At 40.8% G+C, this 26,623-nt stretch overlaps 1 protein-coding gene and 1 long non-coding RNA gene across 4 annotated transcripts in view; one reads left to right on the forward strand and one right to left on the reverse strand.

Annotated features, from left to right (window-relative positions):
• The window catches only part of EXT1 (exostosin glycosyltransferase 1), a 258,787-nt gene that overhangs the window by 61,788 nt on the left and 170,376 nt on the right, over positions 1–26,623 (forward strand). The window lies entirely within an intron of this gene.
• On the reverse strand, positions 9,825–19,177 carry LOC116659833. Of its 2 annotated transcripts, none has more exons than XR_004315196.1 (3): positions 19,094–19,177; positions 14,217–14,220; positions 9,825–9,834 (listed from the first exon to the last, which is right to left on the reverse strand). It is a non-coding gene; the product is annotated as an uncharacterized LOC116659833 (long non-coding RNA). The 2 variants fall into 2 exon arrangements; XR_004315195.1 differs by lacking the exon at positions 19,094–19,177 and adding an exon at positions 18,049–19,084.

The raw sequence follows: 26,623 nt of genomic DNA on the forward strand, positions 1-26,623 counted from the left end.
CAGTAGAAGAACAGCTTCCTGGGGGTAATTTTGATACTAAGTGAGATCACACAAGTAGTTTGGCAGAGTGGCCGGAAATAGTCAGGGCACAGAAAATGTTAAAGGAGAAAAAAAAAAGAAAAGAAAAGAAAACACTGGTCTGTTTCAGTCTGTGATATACAGTAATCCTGAGGTTTGACTGCAGTCATTTTAAGGCAAGGAGAGACCAGTGAAATAAAATTGTTGAAGGATGGGTTAAGATCCGCAATGAACAGATGTAAACTAGTTACATATTGGCTTCTCACAGACTAGAAAAGTTGATGCGATCATGGAAAAAGCCTCACATGGCCAAGGTTGTTTATTCTTTGGTTTTTCTTCTTGGAAATCTCGTGTCATTCCCTTTCTGGAAGTAAGCTTAGACTTTTACCTACTTTTTGATGTAGATTTGGGCTCCCCTCCCTCAAGGTGAGGTGTAGGGAGGCACCTCTAGCAATGAGATGTAAGAAGCATTTATTGAGCACCTGCTGTGTGTTCACATTGTGGGAGGTGTTGTGACTGCAGAGGGAGTTTTCAGTAATCATGGAGCTGACAGCAGAGTCGGAAGAGAAATGCATGCATATGTGAACCAGCCAGGCGCGGTGCAATACAGTGTATAAATAAATGAAGGCTTGCGTGATGCAGGTGGGTCATGTAAAGGTACTGAGGGAATTCAGTGTGAGAAAAAAAGTCCTATCAGATGGTGTTAACCTGTGGGAGCTTCGTGAAGAAAAATCTGGGTGGGGCCCTTGCAAGTGTAGTCCACTCGGCTGGGTAGATCTATTTCCTAGGAAATAATTCTGCCCTGTTCCACAGAGGCATCGATTTTTGATGGATAAACTGTCTCCTCGTTTTAAAAATGGCACCAAATCACCAAGGCAGTGACGTAGAGGGTAGAACTTTGTGGTGACAGCCCAGGGAGCAAGAATGGCTTTAGGCATTTGCTTGGCTTCACACTTCAAAGAACCTAAAAGTGAAGGGTGATTTATTTATTCATGAAAACATGCCACACATAACTGCTCCTTATGCCTGGATTTCTTGTTGTGTGTGGTCAGGCTGATCTGGCGAGAGCCATGGCAGACAGAGAGGTGAGGGGCAGTCCTCCCGCTGGGATGGCGGTTCCACGGAGCAGGCAGGCATTTGGGGCTGTTGGGTTCATTGCCATCTGCCTGGCATATTGGAACAGCGTGTTTCATAGAGTTGGAGCTCAAGAAATAGTTTCAAAAGAAACAGTTGAGGTGTGCCGGTTACCCTAAATTTGAGACTGGGCATCTAAGCGGAGTAGTCTAATGACAGAATGACCATAAAACAAGTGAGGATAATCCAGTAGGTGGGGCTGTGATCCGTGTTCAGGCGGGAAGACATAAGAAAACCAACTGCCCATCTTGGATTCAGGAAGGCTTCCTATGTGCAGTTGTATGAACTTGGTCTTTGAAGAGGGGCGGACTTATGTCAGGTATATCAAGGCCAGAAGAACAGGGAAGGGCAGACCTCCCAACAGGGGTAGTTGGGCAAAAGGCATGGTGGAATTAAAGAACAAGGCAGATTCAGGGAATCCATAACAAGCGCTTTGTGATTAGAGTGAAAGGCTCAAGAGAAGGGTCATTGATACACATACTCGGAGGGTGTGGATAGATGATATTTTAGATGTGCTTTGATGCGGGGACCACAATTTCTTGGAGTCCCTTCTTGTGCCCTAAGTATCAAAGACCATATGAATGTCTCCATCCTTAAGGGGGAAAGTAAGTTCTTTACCAGAGCAAACACTGGGGAAAGAGGAGAGGGAGGGGCCTCACCCATGCCGCTGGCTGGTTGGCTGCATGGGTGCATTGGGCTCAGTGGTGCCGGGAGTGGTGCCAGATGTGACACTTGCCCAATATAGCTGTCTTAACATTTTTTGTTTTGTTTTGTTTGTTTGTGTTTTGTTTGTTTTTTAAATACATCTAGCATACTTCCTCCAGCTTGTAGGAAGTCACATTTTCTGCTTTAAAGAATGTCAACCATTTATTAAGGGTACGTGATTCATGTACCAGACCCTGTTCCAAGGGCTTCACCTCCAATGCTTGGTATGGAATTCTTTTAATAGCCCTATGAGATAGGTATTATTTTAATCCTTTGTCTGTTTTGTTCCCTGCTGTATCTCCCATGCCTAGAAAGTTTCCTGGCACGTAGGAGATGCTGGATTTTGAAAAGATGAGTCCAGTGCAGACATAATTTGGCCAAGTCATACTGGTTCTATGTAGGAACCAGAGACCAATACTGGATGACTTCATAGTCTGGGTTCTTCACCCCTCTGATGCCTAGAGGGGGAAACTGCAGTGTTTTCCAGACTTGAGGTCTCCTTTTTAATGTTCTAGTTGTGGAATGCCTCTCACAGATACTTTCGGTCTTTCTCTAATTTGTTTTGGTTAAAATATTTACACTATATCAGGTACTGTTTAGAAATGGCTTTGTACTTTATCCATTTAAAACAATGTGTGAGTTTATTTCTCCTAATTTCCATCTACTGATAATGCTTGTTTTGCGCAAGAGTGGGGTCCCTCTGCAATAATTTAAATTCCTTTTCCTACTTTCTCTAGAGTGTTTTTTTGAGGCCAGTGTTTCCTACTCTGGCTTGAATATATCACTTGGGGAGCAACATTTGGATGGCAAGATTTCTTCTCTAGAGATTCTGATTGATTTGGTCTGGCTATGGTAAAGCAGATTCCAGACACAAAAAGATAAGAAGAGGGGGATATGATAAAAGTTACTTGGGAGGGTATTGTAGGAATAGGGGACAGAGCTGGCAGAGTCTTGCAGGTTCAAAAGAGCATTGGAAAAAATGGTGTGGGTTCATGTGCCTCAAGGGTGTGGGTGGTGGATGGGGTTGGGAAAGATGAACCCCAGGAACTAATAGACAGACATGATCAAGGGCCTTGTGTTCAAGGCTCAAGAATTTTAACTTCATCATGGGCCCAATGCCTTATTTAGTGGGTATGTTTTTTATCCTTATCGATGATCAGAAAAGTAATACTTGTCCATGGAAACATTGTAGAATAAACTGACCCCAAAAGAGAAATGTTCTCATAATTCTAACCTGCCCAACTCCAAAGAAATTACTACTGTAAAGTGTTTTTGGTGAATCAGATGAGTGACTTGGAATTATAGTGCTGGTGGTGGATAAGATGGGGAAGGGCTCAAACAAGATGTTATCCAGTTCCAGTATCCCAGGCAGGAGATGACTGAGGCTCTGAACTAAGGCACAGGAGGGTGCAGAAAAGGAGAGGCAGTGGAAAGAGATGTAGACGGTGGAATGGATAGGGTGTAGAGGGGGGCGAAAAAGGTAGAAGGAATCCGAGGGACCTCTGTGGTTTCTGGCTGGGTTAACTGGCTGGATAGTGGTGTCAGTGAGAAGGCTGAGGAATCTGATGGGAGATCATATCGCTGGGGACATGTCAACTTTGAAGTGCCCAATGGGGTGTGCTTATGAAGAGGTCGATTAGCCAGCTGGAATTACGAAAGTGGAATTTAGGAGTGAGTTGGAATTTACGAATGTGAATTTGGAAGCCAGGGATACATGGGAAAAAAGAGAGAGAGAGAGAGAAAGGGAGGCAAGAGAAACAATAGTAAAATGGGTCATAACTGCTTGAGTGTTTTTGTTTGTAAAGAACTTCTCATGCTGAAAAAGTAGAAAATTTTAGAGAAGCCATCATGTCAACTTTTTTTTTTAAACTTTAAAGTAGTCCAAATACAGATTATTTATGAATTTTAGAGAAATGTTCACTTTAGATTCCAGGTAGGGTCATTCCCAGAGCTTTGTGGTGAAAGAAATCGTGTTTCTGAGGATACTTTTTAAAATGTTGCACTGAAAAAGCGTGACTCTTGTGAGTTTTGAGTTTTGGATATTGGGGGTGTGCATGTATGTGTTTGAACTGAGTTCATAGAAGTTACATCTGAAATCATTCGTCTTCTGGGCCACCTTTTGGTTTTGGAATACATTAAAAAAATTTTTATTCCTCTAAATAGTCTAGATGAAGAAGAAATGCCAAGCATTATATCCTAGTTTAAAAAGTTTGAACTTAAAAAAAGGCAGATTTTTAAACATTTTTTTATTGATTTATAATAATTTTGCAATGTTGTCAAATTCCAGTGTAGAGCCCAATTTTTCAATTGTACATGAACATATATATATATATATTCATTGTCACATTTTTTTTCTCTGTGAGCTACCATAACATCTTGTATATATTTTCCTGTGCTATACAGTGTAATCTTGTTTATCTGTTCTACATTTTGAAATCCCAGTCTATCCCTTCCCACCCCCACCCCCTTGGCAACCACAAGTTTGTATTCTATGTCTATGAGTCTGTTTCTGTTTTGTATTTATGTTTTGTTTGCTTTGTTTGTTTGTTTGTTTGTTTTTGTTTTTTAAGATTCCACATATAAGCGATCTCATATGGTATTTTTCTTTCTCTTTCTGGCTTACTTCACTTAGAATGACATTCTCCAGGGACATCCATGTTGCTGTAAATGGCGTTATGTTGTTGGTTTTTGTGGCTGAATAGTATTCCGTTGTATAAATATACCACCTCTTCTTTATCCAGCCATCTGTTGATGGACATTTAGGCTGTTTCCATGTCTTGGCTATTGTAAATAATGCTGCTATGAACATTGGGGTGCAGGTATCATCCTGAAGTAGGGTTCCTTCTGGATATAAGCCCAGGAGTGGGATTACTGGGTCATATGGTAAGTCTATTCCTAGTCTTTTGAGGAATCTCCATACTGTATTCCACAGTGGCTGCACCAAACTGCATTCCCACCAGCAGTGTAGGAGGATTCCCTTTTGTCCACAGCCTCTCTGGCATTTTTCATTTGTGGATTTTTGAATGATGGCTGGTGTGAGGTGATACCTCATTGTAGTTTTAATTTGCATTTCTCTGATAATTAGTGATATTGAGCATTTTTTCATGTGTCTATTGATCATTTGTATGTCTTCCTTAGAGAATTGCTTGTTTAGTTCTTCTGCTCGTTGTTGGATTGGGTTGTTTGTTCTTATTAAGTTGTATGAGCTGCTTACATATTCTGGAGTTCAAGCCTTTGTTGGTTTCATTTGCAAAAATTTTCTCCCATTTCATAGGTTGTCTTTTTGCTTTACTTATGGTTTCCTTTGCTGTGCAGAAGCTTGTAAGTTTCATTAGGTCCCATTTGCTTATTCTTGCTTTTATTTCTATTGCTTGAGTAGACTGTTCTAGGAGAACATTTTTGAGATGTATGTGAGATAATGTTTTGCCTATATTTTCTAACAGGAGGTTTATTTTATCTTGTCTTATGTTTAAGTCTTTGATCCATTTTGAGTTTATCTTTGTGTATGGTGTTAGGGAGCGTTCTAGCTTCATTGCTTTACATGCTGCTGTCCAGTTTTCCCAACACCATTTGCTGAAGAGACTGTCTTTATTCCATTGTATATTCTTGCCTCCTTTGTCGACGATTAGTTGACCAAAAGTTTGTGGGTTCATTTCTGGGCTCTCTGTTCTGTTCCATTTGTCTATAAGGCAGATTTATTTTTAAAATTTACAATAGCCATGTTATTTGTCAGTGGACTTGTGGCAGATTCTAATAGTGTGGTTCTGGAAAGCACACTGACTTTTCATGGCTTCAGATCTGGTTTGCTTCCCAGCGCTGCCCCTCACGGGCTTTGCACAGGAGACTTGAGGATTAAGTTACACTCTGGATGAAGAACTAAGCACAGTTCTAACCTGTCCAGGGTTAGTATTAGAGGAAACACTTGGGGGTGGGGTAGAGCTCAGTGGTAGAGCACATGCTTAGCATCATCATGAGGTCCTGGGTTCAATCCCCAGTACCTCTGGTAAAAAATAAATAAATAAATAAAAATTGTCCCCTTTCCATTCTTTCCTCTCCCGCTCCAAATGCATGCTCTGTTTCTAAGACCCTTTTGTAACGTTCTATTTTAACATACTAAACATATTGTCAGAAACCGTGTTTCCCAAAACATATGGTGTAGTTTATAATTTCTAATTTAGCTTTTTCATTAAAAATTGAAAGCTTTTTCACTTTATAAACTTCCTTCTACTATTAACGCCTATGTGGGGGTAGTGGTATTCTCTTTCTGTTTTTCTGGTGGTAACTTTCCCAGCAGTGTGTGTCCTGGGTCCAAATAGAGTATGATAAGTGTCATGCTTTGGCCATTAGCAGAATTATTTCTCTCGCCTCTGCAGCCTGTGGCAAGGGTAAATCAGAGAGGTCCCTGGCCCAGTCCCCTATTTGAATCGGTGGTCATTCTGAATGTCACAGCAGCTGGGAAACATAGGCCCCATTGGGAAAGCAGCAAGTGAGAGTCGTGTCCAGTGCTGCTCTGTTCCACGGTGCTGCGTGGCATCAGGACTGTAAGTCCGCGCATGAGGCGGAGGCCGTCACTTGGCCATCTGTGTGATCCAAACGCCAGTTTGCTTTTCCATCATTGTCGGGTCTGCTGTTGTTTCTATGCCTGAAAGTGTAGCCTCCAAGAAAAGCCCACAATCTAGAACTCTGAGAGGTGCTATCAGCCTTTATCCCTTTTCTCTTTGAGAAGAAGATGTAGACTTTGCTCAGCTTCTAGAAATGTCGTCTGAAGATCGCTGGAAGGAAGTGTTTGGAATGGCACATATGCTTGTGATCCTGGTAACCAAGGAAACATGTCCCTGCTGCAAAGCTTCCTTTAAAAAAAAAACGATAGTACCTTTAGGGGATTGTCTCAGAATCACCCACAGCAGGATTCCAAAGGGATCTGAAATCAAACTAGGTCACTTCCAGAAGCCGTATCAAGAATTAACAAAGTACACGAAGAGCTGCCTTTTTAAAAATCCACTGTTTCGAAGAGCAACCTAATACATTGTGGATGTTATGTTCTACCGTGTGAATAATCTGAGTCTTATATCCATTATAATGGATGTTGAATGAATCTTACTGGAGTGAGCTTTCCTCTGTTTGTCTTATTATTTGTCTTATTATTATTATTATTATCATTGTTTTTAGTTTGTCTCCTATTCCCAGTGAATCTTTAGATTCTCTCCTCCCCTTTAATAACAGTCAGTGATTAAAATTATACAGTGAAGATCCAACTCAACAGCGACCCAGCTTTCACATGGATTTTGCTAATACATGCATCTTGGGTAGAAGCGTAGAAACTGGAGTTGATTTAGAAGATAATCAGATACAAACTTTTCTTTCAATAAACTGAGAAACTGAATCTATAGGAAGGGTTACTTAGAGGCAGAAGGCACGCCCTGAATCTGAATGTATGCATTTGGGTGACGTTCTTGACACAAAGACCTGAGAGCTGGGACAGGTCCTGCATGATCACCAGGACCACTGTAACGTTTATTTTTGTTAATATTTGAGATTTCTGAGCACTGGACAACAGGAAAGCAGTACTGAAATCACAAACAGCAGAAGGATTAGGACAGTTCTGTGGAATGCAGAGGCCTCAACCTCATATGCTACAGCGGCCAGACAGTCTTTACAAGTATGCAGACTGGTCTGGCGTAAAAGAACAGGGCAGGTATTTGGCGAACTGCAGGGGGCACAGATACCTGAAGTTACTTTACCTCTGGAAGGACTCTTGACAGTCAGAGGGGTGGCCACCCGGCCCTAGACTTTCTTGTGATAAACTGTAAACTGAATTTGTGCTGCATTTTTCTCAAGTGATATGTTTCATAATTAAAGAGGTTGAAGTGGAAAGAAGTGTACACAGAATTCTCACTTGAGAGCAAGTTTTACACCTGATGCCTGGTTATGAATTAAATTTTATACCTGGGAATAAAATTTCAGCTTAGCTTAAAAGTTAAATTCTTACCGTCTGTGAAAGACACTATGAAGCTTTGATGGGATTTTAAAGATACCAGATGATTAGGGTCATGAAACACATCTGTGTTGTCCTGAAGCAGTGGTTCTCCACATTCAGTGCACACCATAGTCACCTGGAGGGCTTCTTGCAACAGATGGCTGGGCCTCACCCCCAAATTTCTGATTTACTAGGTCTTGGGTGGGACCTGAGAATTTGCATTTCTAATAAGTTTCCAGGAAATGCTGCTGCTGCTCCAGAAACTGAGATTTGAGGACCAGGGAATGAAAGGAAACCCAACAATTTCCTTAACTTAATATCAATATTGCATTGAACTTGGTGCTTTTATTTTCTTCTTGACCCACGTGCTCAGCCAGTCACTTAAAGGCTGTGGCACCTTAGACAGACTCTCAAAGAGTGGTCAGTGTTTAACAGTTGGCTTTCGGGTTGAGGAGGAGCTCTATTTTGTACTGTTGCCAGTTTCTGTGGTGTGAGTACTCTCACCATGGCCTGTTTAAAGCTACCAATATCACATCAGCTGCCTGTGTAAATTTCCTGAAAATTTAACGATTGTCTTCACCACACCTGTGAATCATAAGGAAGTGTCAAAGGTCACAGTGAAATTTGTGCACTGTTGGTGGGAATGCTGGTACCACCATTATGGAAAATAGTATGGAGGGTCCTCAAAAATTAAAAATAGAACTACCATATAATTCAGCGATCCCACATCTGGGTATATACCCAAGGGAAATGAAAGTTTCTCAAAGAGGTAGCTACACTCTGATGTTCATTGCATCATTTTTCAAAATAGCCAAGATATGGAAACAACCTAAGTGTCATAACATGGATGAACCTTGAGGGTATTATGCTAAGTGAAATAAGCTAGACAGAGAAAGACAAATACTATATGGTATCATTTATGTGCAGAATCTAAGTAAGTCATAACTCATAGAAGCAGAAAGTAGAACTGTGGTTGTCAGGGGCTGGGCGTGGGGGAAATGAGAAGATGTAGGTCAACGGGTACAAACTTTCAGTTATAAGATGAGTAAGTTCTGAGGATATGATGCTCAGCATGGGGACCTTAGTTAATGATACTGTATTGTGTACTTGGAAATTTGCTGAGAGTGTAGATCTCAACGGTTCTCACCACCACCATGAAAAAGGGTAAATACGCAAAAAAAGGAAAAAGAAGGAAGGAGGGAGAAAATTACTTTAACCTTACATGAGACAGGCTTTTACCATCTCTTTGAGGGTTAGGTACGAAGAGGGAATAAAAAAAAAAACTCTTGTTTATGCCTGGGCAGTCCGATGAAGGTGATAGTTGTCCAGGGGGTGTAGACACTATAGTTTAAAGGTCAAAGACTGGCTGTCTACAGAGGAGTTTGATTGGCTCTAAAGCCTTTTAATTTTGAGTTAGTTGCTGACTTGAACTGAGGTTTTTTTCATATGAAAAGAAATCTAAATTTCTATCTTTTATTGGATGAAAAGTTAGAAGTTGTGGCAAGTCCAGGCTCAGATTTTGCTCATCCACCATTAGCTGGAGCAGAGTACCAGCTGTTTCCTCCTCCACCTGTTCCCCATATAGGCTGGGCGGGACCTTCCCAGTCTACCCATGTCCCCAGGCTCTCAGCTATGCTACCCTTGGACCTGCTTCATCCAGCTCCGTCCACTGGCTGTTGTGCCCTCTGCACCATTTGAAGATACAGATCCAGGAGAAGGTGTATCCTCCTTCATGGGTGCAAATTCCAGTGGGGAGAAGGGAAGTATTTGATCACCTTGAAGGACCTTAAAATTATTTTTATTTTAGTTAGATATTCTTTTTTTAATTTTATTTTTTATTGAAGTGTAGTTGATTTACAGTATTTGTTTCAGGTATACAGCAAAGTGACTCAGTTATACATACATATATAAATGAATTTTATTTATTTATTCTTTTTAGTAGAGGTACTGGGAGTTGAGTCCAGGACTTCCTGTCTGCTAAGCATGTATATGCTCTTCCACTGAGCTCTTAACCCCTCTTCCCCGGTAAAAATTTAAGAGTAAAAGTGGTCAAGTATCTCTTTTTGTTGTTTCTTTAATGTTTTCATCCCCCTATCCTCCCTTTACTTGGGGAGGGGGAGAGGAGGAAAGAGAAATTACACATTCTAGAAACAGAAGGCAAGACCCAGAGAACCCTCTAATTTCTCTTTCTAAACCACAGACCTGAGACCTAGATGAAATTATTCCTGATAAGAGAATACTTGCTCCCAGGTGGTTTAATTATTGTTTAGATGGTATAAACACTTTTCTTTCCCAAGTCCTGTTATTTATTTGTCACTCTGGTGTTTCTTTTCCCATTTTTTTCTCAGCATCTTGAGTCTGCCCTGCCCAGGTTGGTTTTTTACATCTTTAGCTTCTGTTAGTATCGGGAAAACCCACAGCAGAAGAAAACCCTTCTCATACAATCTTTGACCTGCCTGAACCACACTGTGGTTATTTTATTTGAGGGTGGTGGCATGCGGGGGAGATGTTCTAAGAGTCTGAGAGAGAAAGGCACGGATTTAAATCTGATCATTATCAGATTGAGAGCTGAATACCTTGGCAACTTTCACGAGGAAATATCCCTGGGAATTTTTTCTGGATAAACATCATTCTTAAGTTTTGACAGCATGCAGAATTGAGGCCACCCACATTGCGTGGAGTACAAAACCATTCAGTGACGTTTAAATGATGTGTTTCAAGAGTTGGGTTGAACTTGTAATTTAACCTGGGGGAGAGTAAACAAATACTTGTGGGAAAATATTTGTGCTCAAAATCAATAAGGAATGGGCAGGAAGTTGCCTGCATTCTGAGAGCTCTACTTTGCAGCTGAAGTTAGTACCCAGTGGCATCTGTCAGTTGCAAGGAGAGAAAAGAGCAGCGATGCTGACTCTTGGTTGGGCATGTCGACTCGCCAAGGATCACTGCTTCTAGCTCCTTCTCTTACGGTGTTCAAGGTCAGTTTATCCACAGACCAATAATCAGTAAGATTTATTCAGCATTTCACTTTGTGCCACATGGTACAACACAGGAATTTAGCACTCTCAAGAGTCTCACTTGTGAGACAGAGAAACTGACTCTTCGAGGAGTCAGTCAGTCTGTGCTGGTCACACAACTCACGTGTGAAGGAGCCAGGCTTCGGGTCCAGCTCTACCTGAGTCTACCTTTTGAATCACATATTATCTGTAGAAGTCACAGCCCTTAGGAAAGGATTCCTTATAGGTTTTATTTTTCCCATTCATAAATGTTGAATCTACAAACGCATCCCTAGAAGAGTTTCTTATTTTTTTTTAAATTTATTTATTTATTTATTTATTTATTTATTTATTTATTTATTTATTTATTTATTTGTTTGTTTGTTTATTTATTTATTTATTTTTAAGAGTTTCTGATTTTAAACTCCTAACTCCTGGGTACATGCAGTTCTTTGTGTGTTGCCCAGCGTGTACTGTCTATCTAATGGAACATGAACATATCTTGATTTTAATACATATTGATGTATATATTAGGGTGAGTTTATCTCCCTTTAACCTTTATTTTTTTCCTTGTAGTCATTTCACCCACCACCCAGCCAAGTATATAAGGAAATAAATATTTTAAACTTTGTTCTTTCACTTAGAAAATGAGAAGACATCAGGTTTTGGATACCCAGCTAAATAAAGTAGGCAGATTCCTATATTTTGTAAACAACCACAGCATCTGGTGGATGGAGCATGTTAGAATTTCCATTGAACTCTCACATGTGTCAGTTTTCTGCGAACACCTGGTACTCTCCCAGGAACCCGGAAGTGTGCTTTTTATGAAGAATTTCTTTTTCCTCGAGGCCAGAAGCGTCTTGTCTTTTCTCTGATGTGGCTCTGGGCCATCGGTGGAGTACTGGCAGCTCTGGGAAGAGAATGGCTGCTTCAGGGGCCCAGGCATTGGGACCGTCACCATCTGTCCAGGGTTGCAGGCTCTCTTCCCTTTAGATGTGGTCCTCACCACAAGGGCCTTTGCGGGTTGGAGCCACAACCCTCCTTCTTCTTCTCCAGTTACAGCTACCTAATTGGTTGTAAAATGTTCACTTGTAGGTGAAAACTCATTTTGGCAACCATCAATTCCCACTGTAATTCACTTAGAAACTACAGCGTTTCTATTAATGGAAAAGTAAGCCCAAGCATCAAACAGCCTGCCTAATATGTGCTGATAATTGCATGTTGTTGATAACTGTAAACTCTGAGATTGCGTTAATAAAAGGTAATAATTTCCCAAGACAGCCTGGAAGGGAACTGGGGACGGCTTGCAAATTCAGCCATTGCCATTTTGCCGTGTTTGGCTGTGCTTTTAGTTACTGGGAACTGATCTGAGTGCTAATTATGCACTGGGAAAAAATTTTTTTTGGAGTAAATAAGGGTGGTTGGAGATTGAAAGCTTTGTGTCGACTTGAGGATGGGGTGACTGCTGGTGGGGCAGGTGGTTTTCTCAGATCACTGTGAAGAGCTCAGAGCACAGTGGTGAGGGCTTCTCCGAAGACTGCAGCCCAGCAAAAACCTTAGATGGTCAGTAAGGAGTCTGCTTGCCTTTCAGATCCACATTTCATGTCAGCTGATACTCAGAGCAAGTGCTTGTAGAGAGACAGGGGGCTGAGGATAATCAGAAGACTGGGACTCTGTCCCTTAATTGAATGCCCTGGACCAGATCCATTCAGTTCACTGAACCTCAGTATCCTTGACATTTGCAGACTGTAACTAGTCTGTTAGGGCTGTTATGAGCATGACATGAGATAATGTAGATAAGGGAGACCACTTTGTAAACTCTCTAAGCATGAGGAAACTGGATACCTGCCCTTTCTTAATTTCCTGATGTGACAAATCGACCCAGGGAATGCAGCCCTGGAAATCTGTTCTGTGTACTTGAGATTCTTTCAAAACACCACCCCTGAGTAGTGCTTGTAGTTTCTCTCTCTCTCTTTTTTTTAAGATGATTATTAAGAAATCAGTTTATGACCTATGCCTTGGGGCTGGAAGTGCCTTTTTTGGTAACAGATTCCTGCGGCTTGCATTGGGTCATTACTTTGGGCAATCTGATGCCTAAGAAGATCTTGCTCTCCGTGTTCCAAATGAACCCTCTTGGGCTTGGAAAGACACTGTCTAGATTGTGTGACTAACGGACTGTTGAAGGTGTTAGACGTGGCGCAAGAGTCCAGTGAGTCAGCGGCTGACTGCCGTCTTCACTAGCTAATGCCATTTTTTCCCCGCAAAGATAAAAGACCTCCCCTGCCCCTCAAACCATTAAGTTGACTGTAATGGCGTTTATGGCAGAGCTGAAAATCAAATGAAAATCAAGTTACTGCTACTTTCTAAGGGATTTTTTTCACTAGTGGCTCAACATGGGTCAGACTGCTTAAGAGAAGGAGGATGACTAGATTATGTCCTTCAAGAGAGATCTCAGAAGTTTATGGAACCCTTTTTGAAAATTTGACAGTTTATATGCATTGAAAACCTATAACTAGCAGGCAGGTTTGTTGTATTTAATTGCATTAAAGGAAGTAAAAGTAGCCGAGTTGGAAGAGAAGATTCTAGAAGAGATTGTCACCTTTTATCAAGATTACGCCATAGACTCTGAGTCAATAAAAAGTAATCACCCAAGCCTTTCCTTTTGGGATGCGAAGGAAATGGATGCCGTGTTGTCTTCTACACTGTCTTCTCTTCCAGCCCACACTTGAACTGAGTGCTGAGGGTATTGTGGACGGGGAGTGTGCATCCTCTGTGGGCTAGAGTTCCCTTGGCAGAGCCAGCGTGGATCCCAAGAAGATCATAGGGCTCGTCTTGGACCCCTGTGTCTCTTGCTGCACAAGCGGAGACCTCTGTGTATTTTCATCACAGAGATGGGGATGAGTGGTGTCTCTTAAGTCTCAGCATAACTGCAACCTCTGTAACTCAAGAGACAGTCCTGCAATAGAGGGTCATCCTTTCCCATCCACAGCGTGGCATCTTTCTTCTGCATGTGCTTTTGTCTCGCGTCTTTGCTCTCTGCAAAACTTCCTCCAGCCAGAGATTGATGTGCCGGGGTGATTTATGGCAGTGATTGTCGGGGACTTTTGAAGCCCATCCAATTTCAGGATTTGGCGTCTCATTTCTTGTCATTTATGGCACATTTGATGAATTCTCGCTATCGGCTGACATGTTTCATAATTGTCAAAACTTTGATTGAAGTGGTATTTCTGGAAAAAAAAAAAACACAACAACTATGAAGAGGGGAAAAAAAAAGCTCCTTCACCACATTTTGTGTGTGTGTGTGTGCCCGAAACTGCTTTGCGTGAGGTTCACAGCCCCATCATTCAGCCACGCAGTGACTTGCTGACCTTGCAAACCCGTCTCCTCACTCTCCTGTTATAGTCTTGTTCCCGCATTTATGGTGCCTTGTATTTTGCTGGTTTGGGCCTTTCCTCATCCAGATGGTAAAAGCTGTTGTACATAGCACTTTGGGGAAAGTTTCTAAGCTTTTCCTTCAGGCGTCTTTCAAGGCACATCTGAGTGGGGCTTGCATAGATAGTATCAGCTCTTTCCGTTATCTTAAACCCGGTGTTGGTTTATTTTGTTTTTGTTTTCACTCCACGAGCCAACATTCTTTGGCTGGAGTGTCTCTCCAGCTCTCTAAGTCGCTGACTGCTTTCAAAACCTAGCAGTCTGCTTGTGCACTGGGGAGTCCTCCTCACAGTTAAGGTGGCAAACATCAGGAACGGATCGAGTCCCCTCATACATAGAGTTGATTTTGTTGTTTATTTTTCTCTTATTTTATTATATTTTTGTCCACCTCAGTCTTGTGCATCTTCCGAATTCAGTGAAAACTGTTTATAGCAACTGACTTCTTTTCTGGCCCTCTCTGTCCCCAGAGTCCAGTGACAATGAAGTCTTTCTTTTACCCTAGCTTATTACAGTCTGTCACTTTCCTTCCCCAGCAGCCATCACTAATACCAGTTTCTTTTGTATCCTTTTAGAGCTATTCCACACACATATAAGGATTCATTAACACACATACGTAGAAACACACACATACATACAGACATCAATATAAGGTTTGAACTCATAAAGCTGGACTTCTCTTGCTACTGTTTAAAACACACCGATATCTGTCATCTCCCTTGGGCTCATCAGATGAAAGAAAGTCTCCTTATGTCCTACCAGGACACGCCTCGTGGGATCTGGTTCCCCTCTGACTCCGGCTCCTTGTCACCAGTCTTCTGGTGAGACTTTCTCTATTCTCCAAGCCTGTCCCGTTCTTATGTTCTTCTGAAGCCTTCCTTGGTCCCTCACATTACATCAGTTACCCTGATACATGCTGCCTAGTGTCCTGGACTGCTCATTTATAGCGTTTATCACGGTATATAAATTCTGTATTTGTATGATTATTTGAATAGCGTCTTTCTTCCTCTACTAAACTACAAGTTCCATGAAGACAGAAGCTTTTCTTTTCTTTTCTCTTTTCTTTTCTTCTTCCTCCCTCCCTCCCTTCCTTCTTCCTTCCTCCCTCCATTCCTTCCTTCTTCCTTCCTTCCTTCCTTCCTTCTTTCCTTCCTTCCTTCGAAGCCCTTTTTATCCCTGGAGCCTGCGCATTGCCTGAAATATAGTAGGGTTACCATAAATAATGGTTAGATGAATGGACAATGAATGACAAACAAATGGCTGGATGAATGGGTGTATGAGGTGGAAGCTTCCTTTGGGTCAGGAGGAAAGGCTGCCTTTTGGAAAACGGTTGTACTTTAGTATCAAACACATTTTTTGCCTGTAAACTCTAGGCACTTTCGTTTTGTTGTTTCTAACCAATTCTTAAGCAGTCAGCCATTCTAGAAAGGTTGACGACAAAGCACTGTCAAGAAAACCTTGGCAGTTAAATAGGATATTACCTTAGAGCACTCACACATTCTCACCTTTCTGGATCTATTCTGGTTTTTTTTCTGGTTTATCTTTTTAAGTGTAAACATGCCTGTTTTTATTTGGAAAATTCATCTACCTTGTCATCTGCCAATGAGGCATCCAGAAGATAAGGCGGGGTAGATTGGAGAGAAGAGGGAGGGAAAGGAGCGACTTCCATGCTGGACCTCGGGTCCAGTGAAGGGAAGACCACGTCAGATATCCGTGTTCCCAGCATCTGGCACAAGTTTAGTACTTGGTACCTGGTGTGGAGCTGAAGTGGGACGATGAACAGATGTACAGGCAGAAAGGAAGAGATGTCACTGCTAATTCCGGAGCTGACATTACCGCTAATGAGCTGCTCTGTTTCTTTGCTCAGGTCTCGCTTCTCATAAGCTGCTGGACATACGTATGACTTACGCCACAGCCACTTTTTCTTTCAAGTTTACCATCACTTTTTTCCTTTTTAGTTTTTTTTTTTTCTTCTAACTCTTGTGTTTTAATCTTTTGTCTCTGAAAGAGACAAAAAAAAAAAAAAAAGAGGAAGTGATTGGGGCAGGGGTGGGGTGATGGATTGTTAGGTACAGCTCTGCCTCTAGACTTGGACTCATTCATTTTTTTGAAGGCTGAGGATTTAATTGACCATCACTGTATTTCCCTCGTAGCCTGGGATTCTGTTTACATTTATATCGGTCTACTTCTTGCATCTCAGATGATCCAGAGTCAAGGTTTTCCTATTCTGAAGCTCCCCTTCTGCTGACTGAGCTTTCTTCTAAACCAGAGTCAGGGTAGGTGTACTGGCTGCTGATTTCCCATGGTGCGGATTATGGCAGCCCCATACTTAATTGCCAATGGTCAGGAACATTCCTTCTTTTTTTAAAATATATTTTTATTGAAGTATAGTTAGTTTACAGTGTTCTGTCAATTTCGGGTGTACAGCACAATACGTCAGTCATACAGGAATATACATATATTTGTTTTCATATTCTTTTCACCATAAGCTACTACAAGATATTGAATATATCTCATCTGTGTTATACAGTATAAACTTGTTGTTTATCTATTTTATATATAGTAGTTAGTATTTGCAAATCTCGAGCTCTCAATTTATCCCTTTCCACCCCCTTCCCCTTCTGGTAACCATAAGTTTGTTTTCTATGTCTGTGAGTCTGTTTCTGTTTTGTAAATAAGTTTGTTTGTCTTTTTTTTTTTTTTTAAATATTCCACATATAAGTGATATCATATGGCATTTTCTTTCTGTTTCTGGCTTACTTCACTTAGAATGACATCCTTCAAGTCCATCCATGTTGCTGCAAATGGCATTATTTTATTTTTTATGGCTGAGTACTATTCCATTGTATAAATATACCACAATATTGACGGATGACTGGATAAGGAACATTCCTTCTTCATAAGAGTTCCTGAGTTATTTATAATTAGCCCACTGTTTTGTTTGTTTTTGTAGCTGAAGTGTTTGAAAATCGCTCTTAAGTAAAATTGTCCTTCTTTACCTTATTCTCTGCAAACTTCCTTTTTCCTTGGCTAATCACAAAAGCCAACCCAACCCTAATTCATCCTAAGTAGTGAAACTGTTTTGCTCTTTCATGAAACATTTTCAATGCTTATGTAACATTTGGTTATTTTCCAGGAAAAAAAAAATGGGACCTTGCCCTGAAATTTTGTGAGGCTTCTGATTTGGTTTCTGACACCAGATGGAAGCAACAGACTTAAATCCCCGACCCACCTGCCCCTCTTTTCCTACCCTTTATTCATTTGACTTTTGACTTTTGATACAGTTCTCACATGTTAAGATATGCCTGGGTTCCAAGCCTTATGCTATGAATGATCCAGGGTTCAAAATACTTGACCTTCACCCTTTTCCCAAGGCGTTTACCTCCATAAACGATAGGACACTCTTTCCGTCATGAAAAGTAATTGGTTGTTTCTTTTAATCTGCACAGCTGCATTCCAGAAAGTAGTAAATCTCTGGAATTATTGAAATAATGAGCAACAATTAGAGACATTATTGGGTTGACCTTGGGAGCTAATCTTAAGGGAGATTAAGAAGATATCCTTTTTTTCTATATCCCTTCCCTATTCTTTTCCCCCCATTATATATTCATTTCTATCAGCTTCACAGATACCGAACACGTTATTGACCTTAGGTAACATAACCAGTACCTAATGAGAAAGTCGTGACGGAGGTTTCACTGATGGTCAGTTTCCCCAGAACTTCATGAGTCAGGAGGCTGATGAAAATTCTTGGTTTTCAGCCAAGTTTCTATTTTATTTCAGATGGAAAACCCCAATCTCCCTCTACACTCATTAAAATAGATTGATCAGGGCAACTTAAAGTGATCAAGAGGACAAGGTGGTTTCCAGATAAAGTGAAGAGCAAAAAGGTGTGGACCTGAGAGCTACAGGTTGCAGGGAGCTGTGTAGGGTGTGGGCAGGTGCAACCTGGGCTTGCTCGGCAAATCCCAGAACGATGGAAACTTTTAAGCTGGAAGGAAGCAGTTTGAGTTCAAACAAAAGGAAATGGAGTGTCTGCCCAGAGGATAACAAGCATCTCAAGCTCATTATCTCCAGCACCTGTACCGTCTGAAATGTCACGATATGTGTTCAGGAATGATGGAGGCAAAGCCCAGTGATGGCTTCTCAACATCCAGGCAACGTTTGGATAGCACTCCAGCCTCTGAGTACATCATTAAACAGTTCTTTTGTCCAGAGTTATGTTTGGATGCCCTTGTCAGACATACAGTCTGGAAGAAACTATAGACTTCTGGTCTGACCCAGGGTGACAATTTTTGTGCTCTTAAAATTGGCCATCCTCCAAAAGTGTCCATTTTACTGTGTTCATATCTCAGTACCTGAACTTCTACAGAGAAATTTTATTTGAGTCATAAATTTTTAATGTCAAAACCCTCCTGACAATTATTAGCTAAATGTTTAATCCAAAAGAGAGATTAAATACATATATCTTATAACTTAGCTACCAAATGACTTTAACCCAATGAAGATTTTCTGTTGGAAGCAGTTTCATAAGACTTTGGGGAGAGACACCTGAAGATCACATATTTTAGTGGACATAACAAAACCTTTATAATACATTATTAACTGCCCACTGTATGAAAAATATGTTCACAGTAGCTACCCAAAGTAAATAGTTAGGCAATCCTTACCAATTAAAGCCTCCTTCTTTTAAAAAAAATTTTAAATAAAAGTGCATATTTGTGCAATAAATGATTTATAGAGAAATTTTAATGTGTAAGCTTTCCACCGAGTCTAACTGAAATTGGAAAGCTTTGAAATGAACTCATAAATATTGTTCTAACATACAAAAATATACTGGAAGCTGTAAAACGTACAGCAGTTTATCACTGAAAAGTTAGGCTGTGTTAAAAGATGTAGATCTGGTTTAACTCTGTCTTCCCCACAGGGCTCAGTAATAACTTTGTCTATACTGAACATTTTGCAAAGTACTTTTTACATATATCATTTTATTTGATCTGTGGAACCACCCCTTCAAGTCGGAAGAAGGGTGGGTATTCTCATCCTGGTTTTAAATGCAAGGGAGCCGTGGTGGAGGGTGGCTAAGCGACTTGTTAGACGGTCAGTAAGATAACAGAGTGAGGACCTAAGAACACACAGACTCGATGACTCACAAATCCAGGTCACTTTCCCCTCAGCCATGCTAACCCATAATATAACACTATTCCATCGGGTAGAGTCCTAAACTAACCTCAGACTGTGCCTAATACCGAAGGGCACATGCTACATTTTAATAAAAGAAGACTATGACAGCAAGGGTTAGCTTGCACTCACGCCTTTCTGTAATGCTGGGTAGCCGACTATTTCAGAAAGCTCTATGTTTGCATCTTTGATCAGATCATACACCGAGTATTGTTTTATAAAGGATCATCACAGCATCTGTAGTGTGTGTGTCTTAGACAACACAATTAAACCAGTTCTGATTTCACTCAGTGCTTTCAAAACCACTTCTGCCTCGGACACCTGCAGTCAATACCTAGGTCTGGATCGAAGTGTAGCGCAAAAGTTAAAAGCAAAGATGTGTAGAGAAAAGACCACGAGCTGTCTCTTTCTAATTCTAGCAAGGCTGGGGGTGGAAGGGGATTTGTAAATAGAATCTCTGATGGCATCAGAGTGAACGCTAATAGTTAGAGTGAAATGTCTAACATTTTTTGTAGCTGTAGGAACTGACCAGATGATTGAGTCTGTTGGCCATCTCTAAATGAAATTTTATTAAAATTCTCACCAGACAAGCATTTTGGTAAGGATAATAAATAAAACCCCAAGTACAGATTTTAGGTTCTCTTCTTTTATAAAAAACACAACACATTTTTTCCCCCAGAGGCCATTGGAAGAGCATTAAAATAGTAAGTCCTGATGAAGGCTGTGAACAATCCCTCAAATTGATAACCAGGGCTGACTGGCTGGCTTTGTTGCAGTATCTTTTCCATGCTGGGCTAGTCAGAGATCTGAAACATGAGACTGTAAAAAGCATTCTTCGTGCATTGGATGTATGGCTTTTGATTATTTATTTAACCACTCTTATTAGAAAGCAGTGTTGATGGTGGTGAAGATGGCAGAATCTGGAACCTGGATGCCTGGGTTCCAGTCCTGGCTGTGTTGCTTACTAATAGGGTAAGTCATCCTGGGCAGCTGTTTAACTTTTGCAGCTATAAAAAGGGGATGTTAACAATATTGAGTGCAAAGCCAGTATTTAAAATAGTACTTGGCACACAGAAATCTTTGGTCTCTTCAGATCACTGTGTTAAGAATGCTTGGGTTTCTTCCTTGGAAAATTGCTTGTTTAGGTCTTCTGCCCACTTTTGGATTGGGTTGTTTGTCTTTTTTTCTTATTAAGTCATATGAGATGCTTATATATTCTGGAGTTCAAGCCTTTGTCAGTTTCATCTTTTGCAAAATTTTCTCCCATTCTGTAGGTTGTCATTTTGTTTTGTTTATGGTTTCCCTTGCTTTGCAGAAACTTGCAAATTTAATTAGGTCCCATTTGTTTATTCTTGCTTTTATTTCTATTGCTTGGGTAGACTGCCCTAGGAGAACATTTTTGAGATGTATGTCAGATAATGTTTTGCCTATATTTTCTAACAGGAGGTTTATTGTATCTTGTTTTATGTTTAAGTCTTTGATCCATTTTGAGTTTATTTTTGTGTGTGGTGTAAGGGAGTGTTCTAGCTTCACTGATTTACATGCTGCTGTCCAGTTTTCCCAACACCATTTGCTGAAGAGAGTGTCTTTATTCTATTGTATATTCTTGCCTCCTTTGTCGAAGATGAGTTGACCAAAAGTTTGTGGGTTCATTTCTGGGCTCTTTATTCTGTTCCATTGGTCCATATGTCTGCTTTTGTACCAATACCATGCTGTCTTGATGACTGTAGCTCTATAGTATTGTCTGAAGTCTGGGAGAGTTATTCCTCCAGCCTCTTTCTTTTTCTTCAGTTATGCTTTAGCAATTCTAGGTCTTTTTGGTTTCATATAAATTTCATGATCAATAGGCACATGAAAAAATGCTCAATATCACTAATTATCAGAGAAATGCAAATCAAAACTACAATGAGGTATCACCTCACACCAGCCAGAATGGCCATCAATCAAAAGTTTACAAATGACAAATGCTGGAGAGGCTGTGGAGAAAAGGGAACCCTCCTACACTGCTGGTGGGAATGCAGTTTGGTGCAGCCACTGTGGATAACAGTATGGAGAGTCCTCAAAAGAGTAGGAATCCCACTCCTGGGCATATATCCGGAAGGAACCCTACTTCAAAAAGACAACTGCACCCCAATGTTCATAGCAGCACTATTTACAATAGCCAAGACATGGAAACAGCCCAAATGTCCATCAACAGGTGACTGGATAAAGAATAGGTGGTATTTGTATGATAGAATACTATTCAGCCATAAAAAATGACAAAATAATGCCTTTTGCAGCAACATGGATGTCCCTGGAGAATGTCTTTCTAAGTGAAGTAAGCCAGAAAGAGAAAGAAAAATACCACATGAGATCGCTCATATGTGGAATCTAAAAAAAAAGAACATAAATACAAAACAGAAACAGACTCATAGACATAGAATACAAACTTGTGGTTGCTGAGGGGGTGGGGGGTGGAAAGGGACAGACTGGGAGTTCGAAACTTGTAGATACTGACAGGCATATGTAGAATAGATAAACAAGATTATACTGTATAGCACAGGGAAATATATACAAGATCTTGTGGTAGCTCACAGTGAAGAAGAATGTGACAATGAATATATGTATGTTCATGTATAACTGAAAAATTGTGCTCTACACTGGAATTTGACACAACATTGTAAAATGACTATAACTCAAAAAAAAAAGTTAAAAAAAAAAGAATGCTTGGGGATGGGGGGTGGGGGTGGGGGTGGGAATAAAGACTCCGGGCACCTCAAGGCCTGGGAGAAACCATTCCATCTCTATGGAGATGTAAGGATGCCTTTCCTGGGTCCAGATGATGTGAGATGAATAATCACGGGAAATGCATCTTTTCTGCAGTAGAACCTAAACCCACCATTTACTTATGGTTCTACTGACAGTTTAATGCTGGCTTAGTCATATTATTCACTATTCCTGTTCTGACAAGCATGTCTCTGATTCATCTTCTTTCTTCCTCTCTCTCTCTCCAAACACACACACACACACACACACACACACACACTTTTTTTGAGTGTAGCATTTTGGAGAACTCCTTAGCGTTACATGCCCTCAAGACTTCGATCCCCCTCTGTATAGTAGTCTCAATCTATTTCTTCCATTTCCACCTCCTTTTTTGGTACTGCCTCACCTTACTCTTTCCTAAATGAAAGGGAAAGGAATTAATTAAAGTTAGAGAAATTAATTTTAGGTTGGGTTTCAGAAATGAAGAAACCTGGATTTCTTAAGCAACTCACATTAAGCGAGGTTATTTCATGTATATTAAGTTTGGGTTTTTTTTTTTTTTTTTCCTTTCTTTCTTTTTTCCCTCTGCCTCTGGAGCTACCCAAAGCACATTGATCACTTTTTACAACTTCGCCATGATAGGTGCAGGAGTTGCTTTTTTATTGAACCATAGATTGCAGCATTATAAAACACACTCATTCAGAGGAGTAATGAAGGCCATTTTTAATTGCACTCGGGAAGCAGGGCACTATTATTAAATTATACCTGCACCTGTATTGGAAAGAAGAGAGAGGAAACCAGATCATGTTTCTCGTTGCGATTTGAGGTTTCCCAGAGCTGAAGTGAATTCAGGGCTGTGTGACAAAATTTGGAACTTCAGCCTTTTGGGAATGTGAGTCAGAATTTCCCCAGTCCTGTTATTAACCTTGGATACTCACAACTGTTGCAAGTCAAACACCCAAGGGGTTAGTACTCTATGGTTATTTACTGGTGGGTGACTATACATGCACAAATGGGACACAGGGGCACAGGAAGGCTTTTAGTTAAAAATTCTGTATACGTACATTGTATTAGTTTGCTGGGGCTCCCACAGCGACATGCATAAACTTGATGGCTTTAACAACAAAAACCTCACAGTTCTGGAGGCCAGAAGTCCAAGATCGAGGTGTCAGCAGGGTTCCTTCTGGGGGCTGTTAGAATCAGTCCCATAGCTCTTACCTAGCTTCTGGTGGTTTGCTGGCAATCTTTGGTGTTCCTTGGCTTATAGGAGCATTACCCCAATCTTTGCTTTAATCTTCACATGGTGTTTTGTGTGTGTGTGTGTGTGTGTTCAAATTTCCTCTTCTTATAAGGATACCAGTCAGATTGGATTAGGGGTCCACCCTGTTCCAGTATGAACTTGTCCTATCTTAGCTAATTACATCCACAAAGACTGGTTCCAAATAAGCTTGCATTCTGTGGTACGAGGGTTGAAACCTATGCATTGAGGGGGATACTAGTCAACCAGTTTGTCTTTTTTGGTATATGTATGTATCACAATGTTCTGCTATAAGTTGTTGAGAATTTCTAAGAAACGTGGAAATTAGTTGCAAGAGAGAAAAATTCCTTCTGCGATGAACAGCTCTAATTCCCTCCTTGACATTTCAGGGACGCATTCTGGAAAGTGAAGTTGCTCTGAGCTAGTGCCTGGAAAATCCTGTGCAAGCGATCATTCCTTTTGTTGCGTGCTTCCAAAGAGTCTTTTGGCAGCCCTGTGCTTAGGCCAGAGGCCTCCACGTCCGGCGGTTTAGGCATGTGTATACACGATTGTGTGCAGGGTTGTGTGAAGCCAATTATGGTTGGAAACAGCCGCTTAGCCGGCAATTAGTTTCCTCGTGATCTCGAATTATGCTGCTTTAAATTAAGACTGTGCAGATTTGAGTGGTGTTGGTAATTTACAAAAGACATTTTGGGGTTATAACTAGAAATGTAATCTTCCAATTAGGTGGTTTTCTATCTGATACCTGTTTTGTTCATTAAACTGAAGGCCTAGTTTTAGTATATTTCATCTACTTTCTAAAGCAATGGTGAGAGTTTGCACGTCAACCAGGTGAATGGGGATAGGGGCAGAATCCTGAATCTTTGCCTGCACCCTGACCCCAGCTTTCTTGAGTACCCAGTTTCGGCTTTATTACTGTTTACTTTAGCAACTCAGGTAAAAACAAGCATCAAATAACTCTTCCGTTGCATATAAACCCTGAGGTTTTGCAAGAGACAAAAACCTTTCAAAAATGAGATCTGTTGTTTAAATAGGAAGCAGTGTTCTACTATTAACCCAGGCCAGCCAAGACATGCTCTTTAATTAGCCTACAAAAGAGAGGCTAATATGTAGGGAGAATGGAATCGACTTTACTTAATAATGTCTTAGAGGATTAAAATGCATCCTAAGGTGATCAGATTCAGATTCAAGGAAACAACTGGATAGAAGTAATTTAAGTTCAAGATGATGGACATCTTATCCTTATAAATACAACTGCACCAGTCCATCTGGGGGAAAAGGATGCTAACTGATGCATTTTCCCTCTTTCACTGGAAATTTTATAAACGTACTATGCCTGCAGAAGTCCACACGTCACAGGCATGCAGCTCGATTATTCTTCACAAAGTGAACTCCTCTGTGTAACCAGCACCCAGAACAAGAAACAGAACCTTGAAGTCAGGGAGGGTATAACTCAGTGGTAGTGTGTGCTTAGCATGCATGAGGTCCTGGGTTCAATCCCCAGTACCTCCATTAACAACAACAACAAAAAAACTAAATTAAAAGAAAAAACCTTAATTACCCCCCCCCCCAAAAGGAGAGAAAAAAAGAAACAGAACCTTGAGAGGCTGTCCTGTCCCTTCTAGTCACTAATTCCAGGTTTTGTGATTACATTGAAAATTTTTTTAAACTTTTTTTTTTATTGAGTTAAAGTCATTTTACAATGTTGTGAAAACTTTTTTTTTTCTTAACCAGCAGTCAATACTGATAATTTTTGAGAGCACACTTCCAACGTGTTGCTTTAGTTGTCGGTTAATTTTTACTGGGAGCATTTCCATGTTTCTTGTACACCCTCCTGGAGGTTGGGTTTAACTCCTGAGAGTGGGGCCTTCTGGCTGGTGTGACACAGAGCCGAAGGTGGCATTTACTGCCTTGCAGCCACGTCCTCCAGCCACGTCTTGCCTTCTGGTCTCCCCTCCAAGCTGAATTCCTGGGGCTCCGTGCAACCAAGGCCATCTCCTCCTTCACCTCCACGTCTTGCACTTGTGGTTGCCCTGGCCAGGAGCCCATCCTCCCCCATCCGCTCACTCCCATCCTGTTAGTTTTCTAGGGTTGTCAAGTATCACACACTGGGTAGCTTTAAACAAGGAAATTTGTTCTCATGCAGACCTGGAGGCCGGAAGTCCAAAGGTAAGCTGTTGGCAGGGCCGTGTTCCTCTGAAGCCTCTAGACTTCTTTTCTTGTCTCTTCCAGGGTCTAGTGTCCCCAGATACCCTTGGCTTGTGGAAGTCTAAATCCAATTTTATCTCCACTTTCTCATTTCTTCTACCTTGGGTCTGCCTTCACTCGGCATTCTCCTCTCTGTGTCTCTTTTCCTCTTCTTATAAGGTTTTTAGTCATATTGGATCATACTCCAGTATGATCTCATTTTAACAAATTTTATCTCCAGTCTTACTTCTGTTTGTTTATTTACTTTACAAAATTTTTTGGCAGGGGTAATTAGGTTTATTTATTCATTTAATGAAGGTACTGGGGATTGAACCCAGGACCTCATGCATGCTAGGCATGCACACCACCACTGAGCTATATTCTCCCTCCTTATTTCTGAAAAGGTCACATTCTGAAGAATTAGAATTAGGACTTCAACATCTTTTGAGGGGACTCATTTCAAGCCATAACACCTACTTTTCCCTCTTTGTTGGTTTGAATGTCACCTTCTCCAGGAAGTCTTCCATGATATTCCTATTTCCCAGCATCTGGCTTTGATGTCCCTTTTGACACCTGAACTCCCTCGTTGTAATACTCCTTGGCATATCTTATAATTGTTCCTTTGTTTTCATTCTCTGCTAGACTCTAAGCAGCCTGATGTCAGGGATAATTTAGGGTATTTTAGAAATAATTGTTTTCAAATTATTGGAAGTGTTACATTATAGGAGTGGGGCGACATTTACGCCTTTTGAAACCATTTGAAATATTGATACCTGCGTCCTCTTCATCATTTCTCTTCTGGGGGAGAGGCAGTGGTACTTACTGGTAAGAGCAAAGGCTTGGATTAAACATTGCCCCCCTCTCTCGAGTTTTTGCCATCGTGGATGAACAGTTTCTAAATCCTTGGTTTGAAAGCATATGACTGTCGAGCAGATGTGGTATCTGGTTCTCTCCAGGACCCTAAGCAGCTTACTGATCCAACAGTTTAAAGACTGT

This window comes from Camelus ferus, chromosome 25 (assembly GCF_009834535.1).
Source record: "Camelus ferus isolate YT-003-E chromosome 25, BCGSAC_Cfer_1.0, whole genome shotgun sequence".
NCBI lineage: Eukaryota > Metazoa > Chordata > Mammalia > Artiodactyla > Camelidae > Camelus > Camelus ferus.